The sequence below is a fragment of the Lepidochelys kempii genome, chromosome 9, assembly GCF_965140285.1.
Source record: "Lepidochelys kempii isolate rLepKem1 chromosome 9, rLepKem1.hap1, whole genome shotgun sequence".
In the NCBI taxonomy this organism is placed as follows: domain Eukaryota; kingdom Metazoa; phylum Chordata; order Testudines; family Cheloniidae; genus Lepidochelys; species Lepidochelys kempii.
Window position 1 is genome coordinate 27160801 of NC_136388.1, and position 20871 is coordinate 27181671.

The following is a 20871-nucleotide window of genomic DNA, read 5'->3' on the forward strand; positions in this document are numbered from 1 at the left end:
CCAGAGACTCAGGAGAAAGGCCTCATATACTGTTTTCTTCCACACCAGCACACATCTCCAAGGGCACAGAAGGAAGCAGTTATCTATTCAAAGATCCCTAGGAACATCACAGTTAGTGGATGCAAACTTAACTCTATTTCCCCAATGTTTAAAGGACAACTGTGTACAAAAGTATAACTTTAAGCGTTTGCTGTAACTGGTCAACACTAGTCTATCACATGATTGTGCAGTCATATGATTGACCTTTGCAAAGTGCTTGCAATTTAAGGTGTTGACCCTTGGACAGGGCAGACAGGAATTGTAAAGAAACAGAACTTCAATCTGTCTAGGACGATGACTAACCTGACCTACCTCCTGATTTTGTATTGCAGCTTGATATCAAGAAGTAACTTTCCCCTAATTCAGGTTCAGAGTTGACCTTTGTTCTAGACTTTATTAGTACTTTGAGCTAAATTCTGATCCTGCCCTCTGGTGTAAATCATGAGTAACTCTGTTGATATACTGATGCACATAACATTTAAAACACAACAAAAATTTCTGAACCTCATAAATGGTCCAATTCAGTCAGTTCTAGTCAGGGTCAAAAGCTGCATGTGATCAATCCCTATTTTATCTGAACTGCTTTGCCCACAATTAATATTTGTGAGTCCATAAAAGGGCCAGATTGTACCTAGCCATTACATAGATGCATGAAGATGACTGGGGAAGGGTACCATGATCCTTTGATTTACCTTGCATGTCATGATCAAACATATTTGTAGTTCCAGAGCTCAGAGAGATGCTAATACTGCTCCTTTCCTCTTTTTCCCCAGAGTCACACAGCAGAGCAGGACAGGAACGAACAGGGGAGACAGAATTCCTCCTGAATGTCTAAATGTCATTGATCCTTTAAAAGCTCCAAACAAGATCCAAACAATTCTATTCCAAACGGACTACAATCATGCTACAAGCTCAGGGATATTTCCATTCATATCAGCAATTTCTCCTATTGTTCTGCACACAAAACTCCCGTTACGTTGATAGGTTTTCTGTACCAGGACCAAAGGGAAAATGTACCCTGTAATTATGTTTAAATTAATGTTGTGTTGTAGTTAAACTGGAACAAGATCAATTTTCCATCATAAATTCAAGATGTTTGCTAACACGTCTTTTCTCTCTTTACTCTGGGAGAGTTTCCTGAACAGGGTTAGTATACTGTGGCAAACTGAATTGGTCTGAGGAATATTTTGGCCAAGTCTCCAGGTGCCCTATTAAAGTGGCAGCCATAACGAGTGGATGTAGTTAAGAGTAAATTCTTTTGATATTCCCCCATTTATAGAACCTTAAAATTGGTCACAGTGCTGGCTTTGAATCAATAAACATTGGGTTTTAAGACCTAATAATGGAATACAAAGAGCTTTTAGCTGTTTGGGGTCTTTCAACGATTTTGTTTTGATGTTAACATCAAAGTTTTTATATTTCAGTCAGGTTGTGAATTTATGGCTCTGTATTTTCATTCCGAGGCCTCAGGCCTGATCTGCAAATGAGTCTGACCCAGACAGGAGTTTGTATATATTCAAGTTACCTTGCTTGTGCATGGATCTGAATGAATTCAAATTCAAATAATTCAGTTAGGAGAAACACTGTTGCACATCCTTACTACTTATTGATTAACAGTAAAATGATGTCTCTTAAGGCAGTGGTTCTCAAAGCCGGTCCATCGCTTGCTGAGGGAAAGCCCATGGCACGCCGGACCAGCTTGTTTACCTGTTGCGCCCGCAGGTTCGGCCGATCGCGGCTCCCAATGGCCGCAGTTCACCGTCCCTCGGCCTGCGCTGCTTCCCGCAGCCCCCATTGGCCTGGAGCGGCGAACCGCGGCCAGTGGGAACCGCGATCGGCCGAACCTGCGGACACGGCAGGTAAACAAACCGGTCCGGCCCGCCAGGGGCTTTCCCTGAACAAGTGGCAGACCGGCTTTGAGAACCACTGTCTTAAGGTGATTATCACAGTTTTACCTCTATATCAACTTTTAGATCATTCCAAATTCCTTCAGAAAATAATTAAAAAATAAATTTCACACACCTAGAACTGGCCCATATGCCTTATTATTGGCCCCAATCCTGAACACCTTACTTATATGAGCAATCCCATAAGAGTCAGTGGAATTATTCACATAAATAAAAGCTGCAGGCTTAGGCCCATACTAATGAAAAGTTCTCTACACTGAATTGAATTGCAGTAATTGTTCTGACTTTTTTTCACTCTATCACCACGGCTCCTTCTCCAGACTACCATAAATAGCGTAATTAGCTTGTATTATACTGTCAGTGGTACATCACAGCATTAGGTGACATAGCTGTAACAATATTAATCATGTAATTTTATGACAGATACTCTGCTTATACTACATAGAATCATAAAATATCAGGATTGGAAGGGACCTCAGAAGGTCATCTAGTCCAACCCCCTGCTCAAAGCAGGGCCAATCCCCAAATTTTGCCCCAGATCCCGAAATGGCCCCCTCAAGGATTGAACTCACAACCCTGTTTTTAGCAGGCCAATGCTCAAACCACTGAGCTATCCCTCCCCCCATGTAACAAGCAACCAGAGAGAAAGATTCTGTAGCCAGCATCAGTTGAGATAACAGTAAGAAACAAGACAGACCTCATTACCTTTTCCTCCTTTATGGATTTAACAAGCATTTTGAAAGCTTCAGATCACTGTACATAACTGAATGTAAAAGAAAAGCATTAACACCCTAAGAAGACTAGTTAGAAAAAAAAATGTTAAGTTGGTTTTGACTATTATAGTTTATTCCTCTTACTAGTCCTGATCACACTTCTAATTATCCAATGCACTAGCCAGCTAGAGACTAAAGAAAAGGGTTGTAAATGCAAACCACTGAAACATATTTAAACACTTTGACAACCTTTTGAATGGATTTTAAGAAATGGTGTGTTTGGCCTTTATTTCTTCTCACCCTGTATTTTGCATACCAAAGACCGCATGCTTCCTGTCTCCCAGCCAGGCACAAATACACAATCAGAAACCAATATTTCCCACGATTCTGAACCCCCTGCCCCATTTCTACCACAAAAATGTTTATTCTGCCTCCCCTCAGCACTGAGCGTTCAAGGCTGACAAATACCTTATATTACTACAGGGAGACAGAGTAATCCATTTTGGGCCAACGTTGATGCATATGAATGCATAAGAATATGCAAATCTACAGTGTTATGGAGAGGAGACCAAGTAGCCACACGAAAAGTTACCTGCTGTACCATTAAGCATGTGGTTGCAGTTCCAGACATCCCTGCCCTTGTTCAGAAGTACTGAAGTGCTTCCCAGAAAGAGGCCAGATCCTTGGGTACAGCTAGGGAACACACACTACAGGTTGGCTGGAGGGGGATGGGGTTCATGCAAAAGCTGGCCTTTGCACTCCTCAGATCAAGGTCCAGTTGTGCCAGTTCAAGAGAGGCTAGGATCAGTGTAGGGAAGCCATGTCCCCTTTACCCCAGCCACTCACCTTATGTCACAGAAGCAGGAATGGCATGTGAGCCTCTAAACTGGTTCTGTGCCACTAGGGGCTAACATGATCCTTTCTTCGCTAGCCATGCCAGCTTACAAGCCACAATGCAAAGACCCAAGAACCTGAGCCATAAGACCTGTAGTTTGCTTTTGCTTCCTGGTAGCAGAGAACAACAGGCATTTTAACTCCTGGCTCAGATTTGGCTATCATTTTGAGCACACTCTTCCACTGACAGTAATGGAGTGGTGTCAAGGTTCCTCCCCCACTCTGAACTCTAGGGTACAGATGTGGGGACCTGCATGAAAAGCCTCCTAAGCTTATCTTTACCAGCTTAGGTCAAAACTTTCCCAAGGTACAAAATATTACACCCGTTATCCTTGGACTGGCCGCTACCACCACCAAACTAATACTGGTTACTGGGGAAGAGCTGTTTGGACGCGTCCTTCCCCCCAAAATACTTCCCAAAACCTTGCACCCCACTTCCTGGACAAGGTTTGGTAAAAAGCCTCACCAATTTGCCTAGGTGACTACAGACCCAGACCCTTGGATCTTAAGAACAATGAACAATCCTCCCAACACTTGCACCCCCCCTTTCCTGGGAAATGTTGGATAAAAAGCCTCACCAATTTACATAGGTGACCACAGACCCAAACCCTTGGATCTGAGAACAATGAAAAAGCATTCAGTGTTTTACAAGAAGACTTTTAATAAAAAATAGAAGTAAATAGAAATAAAGAAATCCCCCCTGTAAAATCGGGATGGTAGATATCTTACAGGGTAATTAGATTCAAAAACATAGAGAACCCCTCTAGGCAAAACCTTAAGTTACAAAAAAGATACACAGACAGAAATAGTTATTCTATTCAGCACAATTCTTTTCTCAGCCATTTAAAGAAATCATAATCTAACACATACCTAGCTAGATTACTTACTAAAAGTTCTAAGACTCCATTCCTGGTCTATCCCTGGCAGAAAACAGCATACAGACAGACACAAACCCTTTGTTTCTCTCCCTCCTCCCAGCTTTTGAAAGTATCTTGTCTCCTCATTGGTCATTTTGGTCAGGTGCCAGTGAGGTTACCTTTAGCTTCTTAACCCTTTACAGGTGAGAGGAGCTTTCCCCTGGCCAGGAGGGATTTCAAAGGGGTTTACCCTTCCCTTTATATTTATGACAAGTGGCCAAAGCAAAATATAGTCTTAAACTTTCAACTGTCCATAATAAGCATACTGAGCAAAACTCACATTCTGGTGTGCACTTGTGAGTATAATAGACATTTGTTTTGTTGTATTTTTACCTTTGGTTGCTAGAGCTTGAGAGACCCTTGGGATTCAAAGTGCATTCTTGTAATCAGCATTCATTAATACAATTGAAATTAAAACCATTAAGGCAGAGACATAAATGAAATAAAGTTAAAGCTACCAAAATATCCTTCATCCACCCTTTGTTTCTCTGGTTATTATAATATATGTTACATGCAATAGCTCTCACTGTCATTTGGTGGTTGACCAGTTCCTCCTATATCTGAATATGTAGCATACCTCTCACCCTGCCATGGGCCAAATCTGAGGTGCAGTGTTTGACAAAGACTCCAAATAAAAGGGGGAGGACACACACAGAAATCATTCCAGGGGAAGTTTTAAATGCTGTGGGATTCCTTCCTTTACTGTAGAAAATTTTTATTGCAACCTTTGTTTCTGCATTTCCGATGTAAATAATTTTCAGCAGTAAGAGTGAGGGATCATCTAGTCTGACTTCTTGCACACTGCAGGCCACAGAACCTCACCCACCCACTCCTGTAAAATAGATCCCTAATTTCTGGCTGAGTTACTGAAGTCCTCAGATCAGGATATAAAACATGTGGGCTTGAGTACATGTACTGTAATTTACATGTACCAAATTTACATGGAACATTGGTAACTTTGGGACTGAGGCCATGTCCACACTACAAAATTATGTCAACCTAACTAACTTTGGCATACAGCCACCATAGTTACTAAAAAGCTTGTGTGCACACACCCTGCTCCTTGCATCGGCTGTGCGCGTCCTCACCAGGAGCGCTTGTATTGTCAGTGTGGGGCACCATGGGATGTCTCCTGAAAGCCAGTAACAGTAAACATAAACAACACAGTGTCTACCCTGACACTGCATCAACCTAGTTACATCAACTGTGACTCTACGGTACCCGGGTAGGTGGTGTTACAAAACTTGCATAGAGAGGCCCTTATGTCGGCGGGCACCAAATGTAAGGGAAGACACTTCCACAGCTAGGTTGACACAAGGCAGCTTACATTGACCTAACCATGTTGTGTAGACCAGGTCCAAAGAGAGCAACGAGTCCTATGACTTCTCTTCCCTTTTACTCCTGAAGCTGTGACACTCCTGCCTTACCTGTGGAGGACACGACCCATGCCAATATTGGTCAGCAGGCAAGTTAGCAGAAGATGTTTGGGTAGGACAAAGTACAGCAATAAACCTCATGGTTTTGTTAAAAAAAAATACTGAGGGCACATCACACTCATCACACAAAGTCTGGTTTGAGGAGTTTCATCCCCAGTGGTTGTTGCCATATGTCAGGGATCACCAAACTTACTGACCCACCGAGCTGCATACGTCAATCTTCAGAAGTTCGAGAGCCGGGGCGCACCTGCCAGGGGTTGGGGCTTCAGCCCCTCGGGAGGCACATGCCAGGGCTCAGGGTTTCAGCCCTGCTCTTGCTGAAGCCCCAACCCCGCAGCGCTGAACCCCGGAGACCCCCCTGCCCCACTGAGCAGAAGTCCCTACCCCACCACCCTCGCTGTAAGGCAGGGGTCCTGAGCTCCCCCCAAGTCTGGTAAGTGGAGAATGGGGAGGGTTGTGGAGGAGCTCCGCGAGCCGCACTTTAACTGTAAAAGAGCCGCATGTAGCTCACGAGCCACGGTTTGGCCACACCTGCCATATGGTATGAAATACCATAATGAGGTCACCAGGCTGAGACTTTCTGTCCTCCAGGCCTTCTCCACACAGAAATATTTTTCTACTTCTAGCTTTCAGTCACTCTCATGCCCCTTTTCTCTCTGCTCCCAGCTGTATTTCTCCATTTCCTTTCTCTGCACCCTCCAGCGCGCACACACACACACACACACTCACTCTTCCAAGCCCCTTCTCTTTCCTTTGACTCCTAGACTTTAAGGTCAGAATGGATCATTGTGATCATCTAGTCTGACTTCTTGCACACTGCAGGCCACAGAACCTCACCCACCCACTCCTGTAAAATAGATCCCTAACTTCTGGCTGAGTTACTGAAGTCCTCAGATCAGGATTGAAAGACTTTGAAGCCTTTATAACATGTGGGCTTGAGTACATGTACTGTAATACTGCCTTCTAGCCCCCGTACAAGCTCATGCCTACTTTTAAGCATGTGAATGGCCCCATTGACTTCAAAGGGACTGCTTGTGTGCTTAAAATTAGGCTTCAAATGTCTCTTTGAAAGAGAAGAAAAAGGTTGAGTGTGGAGTGGCAAGTGGCAAGAAGAGCAACCATTTAGCTGGCACTAATGAACAGGGGGACAGCAGTCAAAACAAAGCCTAGTGATATGTGGCCATGTAAATACACAGGGAACATGGTCATCACCTAATTCCATTATAAGTGGTTTGGGGAACAGAATTGCTCTAAATTGATGAGCTACTTGAACAGGCAGTCAGGAACCAATAAACATTTGAGCATGTCTGGAAATAAGGCCCCAGTTCAGCAAAACATTAACATTTATGCTTTCCAGGCCTGAACAGAAAAACATTTGATTTTTACTTTCCACTCAGAAAATTCAGACAACGGAATTTCCTTCACCAAATGATTCTCTACTTCGTTTAAGAACACCTCTGCTTTTGAAAGAGTTTCCGTGCAATAAACATTACTGAAACATCGTGTCATGTGTCAAAACCTAAATGTGATAATATACTTACTATGGTGCTGGCAGCAGAGCTGTCCCTTGGGTACGGCAAATCGAGGCAACTGCCCCAGGCCCTGCGCTTCGATAAAATTGTGAGGAGGTGGGCGGGCGAGCGGGGTGAGGAGGCAAACAGGGAGGCGAGCAGAAGGCGGATGGGGTGTGCAAGGAGGATCCCTCCCCCAATGCCTCCTGCCTGCTGGCAGACCCCACTGATCAGTGTCTTCCCCTTCCCCTCCCCCTCTTGGGAAGGGGTGGAGTGGGGGCTGGGCCTGGGAAGAGCTGGGGGGAGCATCCCCCCCACAGATTAGAGACTTGGCGCCTATGTCCCAGGGCCTGGACCCCCCTATGGATGGCCCTGGGTGGCGGCCTGTGATACACAGAAGATCAGACTGGATGATCTGGTGGTACCTTATGGCCTTAAATTGTATGGCTCTCTGAAGCAAAATTCTGCTAATTTTGAATGACAAAAAATAAAAAAACTTCTTATGAGTTTCCATCACATTCTCACCTTGGCTTCTTTTAACTTCAGTCTTTGTTCCTACAGAATATGCCACAGAAGCTATATCTAGAGTAGGAAAAGAATTTTAAATTTGCCATTCATTTTTCTGAAATGTCTGTTTGAGAACAGCTACCAAAATCCTGATCCATTTTAGGAAGCAAAATGTCATTTTATCGATGTGAGCAAGAAGTTCTGATTTAGTGAAGGTTTATGGTCATTTGTTTGAATGGCAACTAAAACAAAACATATATGCCCACCAGTGCACGGGCCAGTATTCAAGGCAAAGGGAACCTAGCTTTTGAGCTAACTCAAGACTGAGTAAGAAGCGATGATACATTAAAGCAGGGTGGGCAAAATACGGCCCACAGTCCAGATCTGGACCATCAGGGCTTTGGATCCAGCCTGTGGGATTGCCATCCCCATGGTGCCATGGGCCCCGCACTGCTCCCAAAAGCAGCCGGCACCACATCCCTGCGGCCCCTGGGGGAAGAGGGGCAGAGGGCTTCACGCGCTGCCCTTGCCTGCAGGCACCTCCCCCGCAGCTCCCATCGGCTGGGAACGGGAAATCGTGGCCAATGGGAGCTTCAGGGGTGGTACCCATAGGCAAGGGCAACGCATGGAGCCCTCTGCTCCCCCAGTGGCATGGGCCCAGAGTATGCCCTGGCACCGGCATGTTCCACTGCCACCCCAGAGCTGCTCCAGGTAAGCGGCACCGGGCTCGAGCCCACACCCCGAACGCCTCCTGCATCCCAACCCCCGCTCTGAGTCCTCTGTCGCATCACACACCCCTCCTGCACCCCTACCCCCGCTGCACCTCTCACTCCTCCTGCAGCCCAACCCCATGCTGAGCCCTCTCCTGAACTTCTCCCTATACCCCTGCCATTAGCCCCCTTCTGCATTCCACACCCCCTCCTGCACCCGATTCCCTTTCCCTGAGCCCCCCGCCATACACCCCACACTCCCTACTCCCTCCCGCACCTGAACCCCCTACCCTAACCCTACATTCATGGCCCTGCATGCAATTTCCCCACCCAGATGTGGCCCTTGGGCCAAAAAGTTTGCCCACCCCTCCATTAAACAGGGACATCTTGGCCACATGCACTTCCTCCAGTCATGCCCTCTTTTACCTGTTCTGCCAGTTGTAGGGAGGGAGAGTTGGGTAGAGCTCCTTTTATTGGCTTGATGCTGCTGAATCACCGTCATACTGGGATGATCCTCCCTAGACCAGTTAAACTTGGTCTAGGGCCAGAATATACCAGCAGGGTGGTGTAATATGGCTGCACCACACCAGGGAATCTGGCCTAAAATTGCCAACAGTTATTAATATAAGCAATTGCTCTTTCTTCCTGCTTTCCTCTTTTATCAATTGTCTTGTGTTGTTTTTCTCTCTCCTTCAGGCTATGCAGTGTTGCCAAGTTCCAGCTGAGCAACAATTTCCAGCCACATTTTAGGGGCAAGATGTTACTAAAACGTAACTAACACCTGACTCACACATTTTATTGTCCCAAATAGTTCAGGTTATTTAATGGGTCCTTCTAATATATGAACAGATAACCAGTACTGGGCTCAAACCTCTCTCTAGAGAGATGTTATCCAATGTGCTATGCACCAGCAGTCACCCAACTTCCCAGAGGTGGCAGCCTTTCATTAGTGCTGTGAGTACATAGTGCTCAATACTAGTCCCATAGGGTACTTTCCACTCATTTTGATAGGAGTTGAATCAGGGCCATAGTTTACAACAAGCTTCAGAAAGAAAGATGCTCTGTTCATGTAAATGTATGTTATAAACTGCAAGAGAAATCCAACATTTTTATTCAAAAGGTGTACATCCAAAAATGCTAATCCATAATCAAAATACACACAATTTGTATACAAAGTTTAAAAAGAGGTGATCCACCTTCAACAATAAGTTATTAATCAGTCACCAACCAGACAAAAAGGCACGGAGAGCCTGAATTCTTGCCAAAGATAAACTAAGCCATACCTCGCAGCCATCCCTAAAAGCACAGAAAAAGAAATGGACTTTTACAGTGTCACAAACCAAAACTCCCTTTTCAACCATTAGGCTAATTTAGCAAAACACACAAGAAAACCCAAGGCAGCTGAGAATGAGGGGAACTGGCCAAAAGCAACATTATCTCTGCTAAACATGTGCCATTGATTTCAAAGTTCTAAATGAATGGCTCCAGCCTATTTTCAAGGCAGTAAAGAAAACACACTTTCCTGGACACACACAAAATGCATGCAGCCAGCATGTTGCCAAGTGTAATTAATAGTCTGTCATTTCGTCTGAAGAAGATGACAGCATCAGAAACAAAACAAATAAAAAAACAATTACATGTGCTGTTGGATCAGGGTTATAAAAACACTACTGCTTATGGATAGCCCAAGCATTTTGGATTTTCTTGCTCTATACAATTTCCTTATTTCCTCATAGGATTGGATCAATTTCTTTCTGATTATGGAAGTCACTTATTGACAGAAATAGTAGGGTACAACCCACATTGAGAAAACAATCACATTGACTAATATTTAATTCCATGTAATAAAATAATCATTTTCTCTTTTTTTGTCATTCTCACACTGGACATAGGAAAACATGCCACACTCTACACTATTTGTTGCAAAATCTATGATCTGAGGGATAAGTTCAATGATGGTGGGAATGCATTATTTCAAACTCTCCGAAAAGAGAAGGATTACTAATCTGGGAGGAAAAGACAGAGCTTGAATGATAAGCAACTCACCCATTCAGGTGCCAAAAACTAACTAAGGTGTTCACCAAGGAAGAGAGGAAATGTCAAAGGGCTTTGGATCAGTCACTTCAGAGCACTAATCAAAGTCATGCATGTGGTTGGTGACAGCAGTGACATAGGGTCAAAGTGGAAGCAATAACTGGTCTGAGGAGGAAGTCTGGGCAAACAAAGAAGGGTAAAGAGGAGAGAAGAAAGAGGGGTAGCAGTGAAAGAAGAGTTGAAACTATGCCAGAGACTACAACAATAATCTTTACCCACTATAACTTGCATAAAGTGAGTAATCCCTCCCCAGATTTTAAAAATGTAATAGCAGAGACAGCACAGAAGTGAGGTCTCACATTACTAAATGTTTTTGGTATAACATATTTATGGACATACAATGAAGAATGACCAGAAATTAAAAACAAAACTATGGCTCTCAAATTTCATTTTCAATCATAAATAAATGTTTGTTTTGTGCTGCCCTATCCTTGTTCTTTTATTTGATCAGTACACTCTGAAAGTAAAATCTGTTCTAACAAAAACTGATTGCCTTATATAGCCTCAATTGGTGCAAATTGGGGTAGCTCAGTAGATGTCAATGGAACTCTGCTGATTTACAACAGTGACGCTCTTGCCTATTGCCTTCTAGTCAACGTGGAGCAGAATTGCACTTTTGAGGAAAGCCTGGGGAACTTGCCTAATAAAGATAATATCCTGAGCAACTTTCACTGGGATTTACAGTGGCCAATGGGTCTTGCCCAGTCATTGCAAGTGCAAATTCTTAAGGTTCTACTGTATTCAATTCAACAAAGGCATTTCTAAATGGTTGCATGTCATTTCAAATTGCAACCTGTCAACTGAGACCTCAGTTTATTGTTTTTGCTGGATTCTGGCCAGTTTATAAGATCTCTCTATATATATTTTCAACCTGCACAACACATTACATATGCACAGGACACAAATCACATTCTACTATGCGCTCCATGTGCCAAGTCATGTGATTACTTCCATGGTTATGTGGCTAAGAGCTTAAAGGGGAAAGAAAAACTAGTGTGTTATATTAAGGAAAGAATTTCTCTCTCTACACTTTAATCCCTATTTTTAGATATTGGGAAGCTGATAGTAATTTAAGAAAAAAATCATTTGGAATTAATGTTTCCCATGAAATAGCTCCCCGGTTTATGTGCCTGTAATTTCAAACATTTGTTGCAATAATTCATTACTGGGTTCTAATTGCCATAATCCTTGCTTTTGGCTGAAAAGGTTTAGGCAGACTGATTTCTGGTGGACTCCTCCCTCGGAAGAGCTCCCTGGCCTCCTCTCTTCAGCCCTTTTGTAAAGATTCCTGTTAGCTGGCTCTTTCTTTGGGACAGTCCCTTTTGGGACTAGTAGTTGCTACAGATGGTCAGTCTAGCTTTTTAACCCCCACATGCTCTTCCTTCCTCTTGGAGTCTCTACCTTTCCTCCCAGAAGGCCCTACCAGGAATACAAAACCAGAGAACTGGCAAATAGCCAAATGTGGATTTAAAAAAAAAAAAGAGAAAAAAGAAAAGAAAAATACCAGCCAAAGTTTCAACAAAAGCAAATATATTATTCCACATCACAGTTTCATTATTCCTATCTGAAAGGTTGCTGCCTGACAATGTTTTTCTCTAGTGAGGCCAAGAGAAGGGAGGGGTCAGAGAGTGGACATGCCGAAGTGCAGCAGGCCAGACAGATATTAGCTAACTCTCATTCTGATTAAACTGCCTGGAGGGATGAAACAGCCCCATAGCACGAGCTGTTGAAAAGGGTCATTTTTCCTTCTGCTTGGTTCTGTTTGTTTCCTCCAAATGTGTCCATCCAAACAAAACTATAATCTAGGACAAATGAGTATGGTGAGGGCAGAACTCAAGAGTGTTCTCAGGGGTCTTTGAACTATACCTCACTGTGCATAGTTCTACCCACAATCCACTCTAAGACGGGACAGCATTCCTCTGCAGGTGCCGGGGGGTGGGAACCATTGCAGTAGCTAAAAATGAGCCCAATATTGTGAGGCCCAGAGCACCTCAGTTTCCATGCAATGGGAATCCAGGCTGCTTAGCAACTTAAAAGGATCAATTCCTTGGGTAACTTTCAACTGGATTTTTTTGACCTATAAGAACTTGTCCACCATTCTTGCTGTAATTGTGTTCTCTTTGCTTCATTATAATAGGTATTCTGAATCAATAGACTACCGCTTCAGTTGGTATTAGAGTTTGCTCCACTGATTTGGACCATAGTTTTTCCTCCAGTAATTTTATTTATTTCTTTTGGCCCAGGACTTGTATTATTTTCCAAGAACATTCATACACATACCTTTCCCATGACTTGGGATTTGAGTTTCTCTCCCCTGTTGCCCTGCTAAGAGGTTGTATATGTCTGTGACCGGAGTCCCAGGGGAGCCAACTGTGGTCACTCAATTAGGGTGAACTGCAAAGAATGGAGCAGACAATCCCCAAAGCTGGTGGATATTCTGATACTTAGATTTATCAAGCCAGCACAAAACAGCTTCTATATTGCCTCACTGGTTACCCAGAAGCCAAAAACACAGTTCCCTTAAAGTAACCCAGCCTCAGGTCTCCTCCCAGATACCCAAGTCAACTATGATGAGAATTACTGAAAATCTTATTCATCATATTAAAAAATTCTACCGATCCCAAAGAATGGGACACATTACCTCCCAGGTTAATGAATATTTCGGATCTTACCCAAATACATGCTTACAGCCAATTCTTATTAACTAAACTAAAATGTATTAAAAAAAAAAAGAGAGAGCGTATTGGTTAAAAGATCAGTATGCATACAGACATGAATACAGTCTTGAGATTCAGATTCATAGCACAGATGGTGAACTTTGTAGATGCAAAGTGCTCTTTCAGAAATAGTTCATAGGTTATAGTCTAATGTTTATACACAGGGTGGTCCAGTTAGGACCGGGAACTCAGTCCTTATGGCTTAGGCTTCCCCTGCACCAAGCCTCAAGCAGATCTGAGATGACAGCATCAGGTCCCAAGGGACTTTTACACAGTTTTCTATCAGCCACTTGACCATACAGTCCTGAGCGAACAATAGGGTTTTGATGTAACCTTCTGTTTCCTAAGCCTCACTAGTAATTAACTACATGGATTAACATAAGACAATTTATCAAAACAGTTTATCACAAACTTTAAAGAGACACATAGACAATGACATTTATTGCACTCAAGATTTATCTAAATGTTAATATTCCCTTTTGATCTTTGAATCAACAGCTATAGTGTCAGACAGGTACTGTCTGATTACATGGCTAACATTTATGAGTACACACATACAATTAGTATCACCCTAACTTCTAACAATATAGGTTTGCATTTCAAAGTTGTAGCCAATTTAGCGTCAAATGGCCCTAATTACCATTTGCATACTTTCTAACATGTCTTTAAAGGTTGGCTTTGGGTTAGTTAGCCTTAGGGTGACCAAGTAGCAAGTGTGAAAAATCGGGACAGAGGTGGGGGGTAATAGGCGCCTATATAAGAAAAAGCCCCCAATATTGGGACTGTTCCTATAAAATCAGGCATCTGGTCACCTTAGTTAGCCTGCAAGCTGTTTAACCTTTCCGGCCATGTGTTACACTTTGCTTTAGATTTGTTGCAATTATAAAACAGTGGTAGCAATAACGATTTGCATGGTTATATCTTAATTAGACAATGTCACAATGTCAAGACACTTAGACAGTGACTATAATTGTGAACCACAAGAGTAGATTTTGCTACAGTTTGTCCTAATCAAGCTAGTTGGAGAGCAAGTGAAGCACACAATACCAAAAAATATGTAACATGGAAGCAACAATGTGCAATGCACAAACTAGACTGTTTAGAAGAATTAGTTTTTGCAAAATTAAAGTTCTCCTCATTATCATCCTAGATTCTTATAGTGGATTTTAGAATATCTGCAATTGCTTTACAAAAATACAAAGGACCTGTTCCAGTTCCCGCTGAAGTCAATGGGAGTTTTGTTTGAACAAGAATGCAAAGCTAGACCTACAGAGCTCCATCTTCTTGTTACCCTTTTCCCAAAACCACACACACTCTCTAGATATTTTAGTTTTCTCCCTTTGCCTCATTGCTAGGGCCCTACCAAATTCACAGCCATGAAAAATGTGTCACGGACCATGAAATCTGGTCTCCCCCTGTGAAATCTGGTCTTGTGTGTACACGTATGCTATACTATACATATTTCACGGGGGAGACCAGCGTTTCTCAAATTGGGGGTCCTGATCCAAAAAGGAGTTTCAGGGGGACTCACGAGGTTATTTTACGGGGGTTGCAGTATTGCCACTCTTACTTCTGTGCTGCCTTCAGAGCTGTGTGGCCGGAGAGCACCCAGCTCTGAAGGCAGCTCCCTGCCAGCAGCAGCGCAGAAGCGTGGCAATACCATACCAGGCCACCTTTACTTCTGCACTGCTGCCTTCAGAGCTGGGCAGCCAGAGAGGGGCAGCTGCTGACAGAGGGCCCAGCTCTGCAGGCAGCAGCACAGAAGTAAGGGTGGCCACACCGTACCGTGCCATCCTTACTTCTGCTCTGCTGCTGGCGGCGGCTCTGCCCTCAGAGCGGGGCTCCCGGCCAGCAGCAGCCGCCGCTCTCCAGCTGCCCAGCTCTGAAGGCAGTGCCGCTGTCAGCAGCAGAGCAGAAGTAAGGGTCGCAGCACCGCAACCCCCCTACAATAACCTTGTGACCCCCCCCACACACACACCACACTCCTTTTTGTGTCAGGACCCCTACAATTACAACACCTGAAATTTCAGATTTAAATCGCTGAAATCATGATATTTATGATTTTTAAAATCCTATGACCGTGAAATTGACCAAAATGGACCATGAATATGGTAGGGCCTTACTCATTGGGTCATTTTATTTCCATTGGTGCAGACAATTGAGAACTTGGAGCTTTAGCTTCCCCCAAAGAAAATTAGGGATTGCATGAAAGGAAATCCTGAGTTTGGAACAGAAGCTCATTTCTCTCACTTTATTAAAACTAGACAACTTTAGTCATTGTACAAAACTACTAATTAAAGCAGTAGTCAACAAATTTTTATTCATTATTATTATTATTAATATTCTATCACTTCTCTCCAAATAAAAGAAAGTTGTCTACATCCCTGATTTGGAATGGAATTCCTGAACATTCCAAACTTACGTCTAAATAATTTGAAAGTGTTTTGAAAGCTGAATGTTCTGATCTCTTGGTAGTCCTCCTTGAAGTAGGTGTTCAGAAGAAGAGTTGCAACAAATGTAAACACTAACACTGAAAGCTACTGTTTATACTGAGCTGTCCAGTAAACTTCTAAGAGCAGCAACAGCAGAAAAACAATACCATCATCTACTCATTCAAAACTGGACTCCTCTCTAACACATCATTGAAATATCCAGATAGTATAAGGCAATACTATTCTTCCTTCTGTAGCACTTATTCTTGCCATCCTCTGCTTCTTAACCCCTTCTTTATCTCCTGCAAAATATTAAACACACTCTTATATGAAATGTTAAACATCCATTTAAAAAAAATCCAAATAAAAGGAACCATGCATAATCTATGAAAAATTCTCATTTTACTTACTATGCCAGTGAAAATACAGGAAAACAAATTTTACAACTTACCAAGTAAAAAAGCCTTTTCCATAGGGAAAAGAAATGTGACTAGAAGGATACTACAAGGCTCCAAGTTCTGAGACGTTCTTACATTTTTCAAATATCTTAATGATTGCATAGTAGAGTGCTTTGTGTGTTTAAAAAAATACATTGCCTAGAGTTTATTCAGCATATGCATCACACAGGATTTTCTAATTTGCCTACTTTCCATTTTATAATATAAGTTTAAATAAAGTCAGATTTATAATCCACTTGTTGCCATTTTGTCTTATTTCTCTTACTCCACTCTGTTCCTTCCTCTCTCTCTCTCTCCAAATATTTTTCTCTGCTTCCACACCTCTGTCTTCTTCCCTTTCCCTTTTTGGCAAGCCTGGCTCTCACCTGCCCTTGCCAGATCACTTAGCTTCTTCCAGTCCATTTCCTTCTTCTGCTGCTATTCCCAGCACAGCTCACCACTCCACTCCCTGATACTTATGAAGCTCTAGAAAACTGTTCTTAGAACAAATGCAGGGGATGCTGAAAGTTTTTAGACAGCCAAATGAAAATCCTCTACACAGGGTCAGGTCCAAACTCCTTCTTCCTCCACTCAGCTTCTAATGCCTCTTCCCCACTCTGTATATTTCATCCCATGTCCCTACGACCACACACATTTAAAAGGGAGGATGTAAGGTCATACTTGGCTCAGACTGGGGGTTCATAAAAAGGATTTACAAAGCCTCAGAAAAAGAGATATGGTTCTGAGCTTGTTTTAAACAAGGCCAATGGAAACCGACATTCCCTTGCCATGTTTGCAACTCAAAAGTTTAAGCACTGTGCTGATGGTGGAGAACCTGGACAGTACTATGTCTGTGTGCTTTCCTAGCAAAGACCATCACAGGATGAAGAAACACATTGCTAACTGGATAGCAAGTAGTTACGCAATATGCAGTTCAGTAGAAATGTATGAGTACAGTGTTTGCCCTGGGCATTTTGCTGACCAGGGTGGCAAACATTTTGACTGTTTCCCAACCCTAGAGCAATAGAACGAAAAACAGCCCTGGTGACTCAAGGCCCATTAAAGTTGGCACCCAAGATGACTGCTCTGCTCTCCCATCCCTAAAACTGGCCCTGTGTAAAACAGTGTGTTACAAAAATCCTCTTGCAGAGACATCAAAGGTAATCATAGTGGCCATTTCCTGGATATTATTAAATATATTCTGATGCTCATAATAGGCCCCACGTTTACCAAAATATTAATTTACATTTGTGTAATAATTACACTCTCTGCTGTGCAACTTTCCCATGTTGTCTATTATATTGTAGCAACAACATGTATAATGGGAAAGTTGCACAGCATATTTTAAAGTTATTACACCAGTGTAAACTTAAGTAAAGAAACGTGGGAGCTGTCAGATCTAATCAAACATTTAATGTCTCTTCACTCCAGAGCTCAGCCAGACTTCAACATGCAACATTGCTAAAAAGCCAGGAATTAAAACTGCCCTGCTGTACCTCTCCTAGTTATAAGAAACAATTTCCCAGTATCTAAGAATGTATTTGTTGGAATTCTACATTAATTACTCCCTGCAGTCAGGAGAATGGTATTCATAGAACAGCTATGTAGTCCCAAAAGCAGACATACACGAAGGGGGGGGGGGGGGAAGCATATTTCCTGAAAAGTTAAAACTGAAAAGCCTGCAAGATTTCTCAGAGTGGTCTATAAACTGCAATAAATGATTCTTTAAGAGAGCCTTAAATCTTGTCTACATAAGAAAGTCACACTGAGTTAGCTAGAGATTTGATTTAAACTGGTGCAAAAAGCTGTGTGGTCTCTGTTATTCCAGGTTAAAAATCAGGTATTTCAATTTAGTTTGAGTTGATTAGGGTCTATAACCAACTTGAAGTGGGCTACCCTTAAACTGAAGTAAGTGTCCATACAAGGGTTCATCCCAGTTTAAAGCTTTTTTTTTTTTTTGTTAAACTGATGCAGCTTTCTCATGTACACCAGGCCTTAGATATATACTTTATATTTTGAAAGGAGATACAGAAGCAACTGGGGCGGGGGGAGAAGGACACACACCAAAACCCCCTGTAAGTGATCCCATAATTTGAGATTTTATTCTCATTTACTTAGAACATGATGCTCCCCTCTGCTGTCACAAGTACTTTTAGTTCAGGGGGTTAAAGGGAGAGAATCCGCTCTGGTACGTGATCCTCATTTATACCAGGGGCTCCAGAGATCCAGCTATGTGGGTTTGGAGCAGGCCAGCTGCTCTCTGCAGCATGCTCTCTGAAATATTTCTATGGTCCTCATTGCTGAAGATGAGTACCTCTGAGGTATTTTAAGATAGATACCACCACTAACATACACCTTTCTTCCTTCTCAGCCTACAGAAGAAATGTCTTGAATAGCTTACAGGGCTGTGTGTGGTTGAGAGTGAGTATATTGTATACATGAAGAACATACTGAGGGAAAGTCACGTCAAAGCATTGTGTTTTTCCTTCTTTTGAAGGAATGAGTTCTTTAGGGTAGGTCCAACTCTTGTGAAAGTTCTGTCTCCAATGATCACAGGTCTCTCCTTTTTAGTTGATAGTTTCCTTGTTCTAGTGGAACAGAGTTGTTGTGGGACAGGTGATCTCTCACATAGCTAGGGCCAAACCCATAGAGAGCTTTGAATATCAGGACTCAGACTTTGAACTGGAGTCTGTATTTATTGTCAGTACATAGTGGGGTCATATTCATCGTTACCTGCACTGTTATGCAGCTGGACTGCTGTGTTTTGTACCAGCTGGATCCTTTTCCAGGTGTATGGTTTCATTCCAAGGTCATAAATATGTGGACTGCTGCAATGGCAAGGTCTGTGTCCAATAGGATGGGCTAGGATCTTCTTGCCAGTCACAGGTGGAAGTAGGCAGGCACAATAGGAAAACACCTTGTTGCTTGGACAAACTCCCTGTACCTCCTTCTGGCTTAAATAGGGTGGTTGGACCAAACTTTGGGGCTGGGCGATCCTCCAATCAGATCTCCATGAGTGGAGCCTTGGCTGAGGCTACAGTCCTACTAGCGCCTCAGTCCAGCAGGCTTCAGCAGACACTGGGTGGAGGCCAGCAGCAGTCTGGGGACTCCCAGGCCTGGGGTCAAGACCTGGGACATCGTACAGAGACTGTAAATAGTGGAAGATTGTACAGAGGATGCAAGTTTTCTGAAGTGCTTTCCTCTTCCTACCATCATCCCCTCAATTTTGCCTTGGTTAAGCTTTAGCCAGCTGCTATTCATCCAGGTAACAATTTTAGTTAAGCACTTAGAAATCTGGGAGATTGTGGATCACAGACGTGCAAGTAATGGATGACATGTTCTATAATAACTTGGTAGGTTCCCTTTCCATGCTGGGGACATATTCCATACTGAGTGAGGTATGGAAGGTGCAGGTGCAGTGGTGATTGTGAGAACCTGAGAGCAAGAAGCCAGGAGCCAATGGAAAAGGCCCCCAACATGGGCCTTTGCCTTCAAAAAAGAATTAGCAGGAAACACCTCCAGTTCCAATTCTCAGGACTAATTAATATAGGGGGTGAAGGGATCCTTATGAAGTAAAGCAATGAAGTAAAGCAAAATGGAATTATAGTGTTGGAGACCAGGAAAGTATTTTGTACTTAAATCTGGTTCTCCATAGCTGAAGCTCATGTTGAGGAAGAGAGGCCAGAGTCCAAACTGTGTGCAGTGGCAGAGCTGATCTGTACTTTGAGTATTAATCCAGGAGTTCCCGCATAAAAAGCTCTTAAAGACTTAGTAGAAAAGTGATAAACTTCCTATAAACTTTTTTATAAAAAGACATCGGATAGAATTTAGGAGATAATAAAATCCCTGAGTTACAATTCTATAGAATGGATAAAAAATAAAACAAAAAGGAAGGAGATTGTTCTCCATAAAAATCTTATAAGATTTTCAAATAGTTTCTATATAACTATTAAATTTCTATATGGCCATCCAACATCTTGACCGATGAAAGGAAACATGACAAAATCAGTCAGTGGTGCTTGACAGTAGTGTGGGAGAAGAGCCCAATGCCCAAGCAACAGACCCTCCTACAGTGGCTACAAGTCTACTCACCAGATGGAGGTTGGAGCACACTCTGCTTCCTGGCTTGCCTATGGCCCTTAGCCTGGGATCTCCGATGGCTCTCTGCAACGACTGCGCCAGCCTTGACCCGGCTTCTCCAGACTGAGCGGTTGCAGACAGGGTTCTCCCAGTTGTCAGTGGGAATGTTGAATTTCTTGAGACCTTGCTTGACCTTGTTGCCATATCAGAGCTTTGGCCTTCCTCTGCATTGCGGGAAGTTCTTGAGTTGGCCGTAGAGCACAGTCTTAGGCAGATGATCTTGAGGCATGGGCTCTACATGTTCCAGCTAGCAAAGCCTGCAAGCATCCAGTGTAGTCTGCAAAGACTGTAGGCCAGTTCTATCAAGGATATTGTTGTTAGTGATCTGTTGGTCCCAAGCAACTCCAAGGATTTTTCTGAGACAGTGAAATTTCTATAGATGTGTATTAATCTCACCTTAGTACTCAGTTTCTCCCA